We start from the raw sequence: 2,892 nt of genomic DNA on the forward strand, positions 1-2,892 counted from the left end.
TGGGTTGTCAGCAGAGGCAGCCCCGCAAGGTAGGAGCAACAAGGCATGGCGGGCTGACCTAGAATTCCAGGGTCCCTGGGCCCTGTGACTCTGCCTGCCCAGCCCCATGCTTGCCAAGGCCAAAGGGCGGGGATGAACTGTGACCCCCATAGGCTGATGACCAAGTTAGGAATTTAAACCTTTCCAGGGTGTATGGTGGGTCTAAGAAGATAATAATCAAGGGTTATCTGAAGTTGTTACTGGGTCACCAATAATCCCAGAACAGTGAGAGATCATCACTCAACATAAGTTTTCCTAAGGGCTGCAAAGATGTTTGACATAAAGACTTAGGCTGAATATATTGTGGAATGGGCTGCAAAGGACCCATGCTGCTTCCTTCCAACAGATATTCTGGCCCTTATTCCACTGTCCTAGCGAGTGTTGTACTGTCCTGGAAACTGGCCAAGATGGTTGAGGCATGGGAGCAGGAGCAAAAGAAGAAACAAATATCAAGAAAATATTGTCAAAAGCCAAATGATTAAACAAGGATCGAAGGAATGAACAGGTTCTGTAACCAGTGACAAATCATTTGAGAAATTATGCGGCTGTGGAAGGACTCTTCAAAGGTTTCTCCTTTGGCTTTCATGAAAGCATTATTTAAGAAATGAAATGTGATGGATGGATCATAAGGAATACTCATGTTCCGAGTAACTTTTAGGCTTGGGTGTAGTTTGTTGGTGTCTGTTGACGGTTACTGTAAATTAGCATTTGTTGTGGCATGACTTGGTCATTTGCCATTTAGCAGCTTCTATATTGAGGTGAAATCATCCTGTGAAGAAAAAGACAAGATGATGAACTCCATTCAAATAATGGTTTAGGGCTGGCAGATGGCGTGGTGGTTAAAGGTGCTGGACTCCCACATGGCCAACTGTGGTTCAAGTCCTAGACCTGGTGGCTTGCTTTTGTACTACGCCCCCTCTTTCTCTGTCTCTCATTAATCAAACTGATATCAATCAAAATAATAATAATAAATATAGTTAAATAAAACAAATAATGATTTAAAATGGGATCCTGTTCTGGACAAAGGAAATTAAGAATGTAAAAGAATTGTCATCTCCAAGGTGAAAAGTATGGTTTCACTTAAGAGATACATAATCACATCTTTTATCATTATTACTTGTTTCTTGGCATAGAATCATTTCCGCTTTTCTCGAAGTAAAATAATATTAATCAAAAATAATATTTTCTGCATCTTTCTGATTTTAGCCTTTGAGACAACTGGTAATTATCCAGACATTCTACATTTTTGTAAAACTAATTTTATGAAAAATTACCTTGACTCTGTAGAATACCACCTACTAGATAATGGCGTTTGTACTTAGGAACACTGCCACTTTCTTAGAGATGACTTGTTGAGAAGAATAACACTATGATTTAAAGCTTGCAGTAAAAATGCCAAATGCCTTAAGTATCTTTGAATCGGTTTATTCTTGTGCTTAGTAGAACTGTGAAATAGTTACCATGTCTTAAACGGGTCGTGGACTGATATAAAGTCACCCCTTTTGCATGCCATTCTTCTTTTCATCTTCATGTGGTAGTGATGTCTTACACTTTTTATCAAGTAGGTTCATAGTGGAAATTACAATCTCAAATCTCTTTTAAAGAACTCTTAGTTGTACTTCATAGTGGTAAAGAAAGGCTTACATTTGGAAAAATTTTCTTAACCATAGTAGTGATTATGACAAAAATGAATATGTGCTGTACGTAGAGGTAAAAGCTAAATGTATTCTTAACCATAGTAGTGATTATGACAAAAATGAATTTTTGCTGTATGTAGAGGTAAAAGCTAGATGTATTTTTGAGTTGTGAAACTGAAACTTTTTAACTATTAAACATGGCCTTCATACATGCATGGTCCAGTAATTGTATCCAGTCAATATTTAATAGCTTATTAATATTTTCTGCACCTTTCATAATGTATTTTAAGTTACAAAAATTGTCAAATGACTAATTTAAAAACGAAACTAGATACTGAAATAAATTTGATACCTTTGTATTGAAAAATAAAAAATGGCAACACCTTCTCTTCCAGTCCACAAAATGAAAGGCTTTGTTAATCTCACTAGGAGCTGAGCCCAGTTTGAATTTTGTTATTACTCTGTTACCTTCAGGGTACCACCAGTGTCAAATTCCTATTGCCTTTTTCTTAGGCTGAGGACTGGATTGCTGGAGGGCTTTATTCTTCAGGTTCTCCTCAGTCCTGAGCTTTAGGCCTTCTCTTTGTGGGTGTACCTTAGGGGCGCTTTCCCTATGCCCTTGCTCCGCCCTCAGTGACACACAGCTAGCTGTTGCTTATTCCTCTGTGTTGATGAGGTAGGGGTGGTGGAAACTATTCTCTTGTCCTAGTCCAGCCTCTGGTATCTGGAGTGGAGATTTTTTTAGTGACCCTGCCCTTTTCTCAGAAAGAGAAGTCCTCTACCTTTCTCCAAGGTATGGACATTTTCATTTACCCACAGTAGGTTTCATTTCATTTACCCACAGTAGGTTTTCACCTGTGTGCTGATTACTGCAGGTTTTATTACACTTCTACCACCAACTGAAGGTGTAATGGGTCTGCAGTTGCTACAAATTCTGTATTCTCCTGCTGGTTCCCATCAGTCTTTATCCACTAGATAAGGGATTCTTCTTTCCAAGTCTAGAGCAGCATGCAAGTTAGTGCTTATGCCTCAATTTCCTCTAGCGGTGCCTGACTTCCCTGAGATTTCAGGGTGGATCTCAGCTCTCTGCTGGGATCAAGAAAAGTTACAATTTGGTAGATGATTCATATGGCATTGGGTTGTCAGGAAAGTCATGACACATTTTTGCACAGAAAAGTACATTATGACTTTTTTGATGACCTAATATTTTCTTGTG

The 2,892-nt window shown here is 38.8% G+C and overlaps 1 pseudogene; it reads left to right on the forward strand.

The window, feature by feature from the left end:
- The first annotated feature begins 309 nt into the window (after nucleotides 1–309).
- Nucleotides 310–540, forward strand: LOC102482174 (small integral membrane protein 15-like; annotated as a pseudogene).
- Nucleotides 541–2,892: the final 2,352 nt, after the last annotated feature.

The sequence above is a fragment of the Tupaia chinensis genome, unplaced genomic scaffold (genome assembly GCF_000334495.1).
Source record: "Tupaia chinensis unplaced genomic scaffold, TupChi_1.0 Scaffold000098_2, whole genome shotgun sequence".
Taxonomy (NCBI): Eukaryota; Metazoa; Chordata; class Mammalia; order Scandentia; family Tupaiidae; genus Tupaia; species Tupaia belangeri.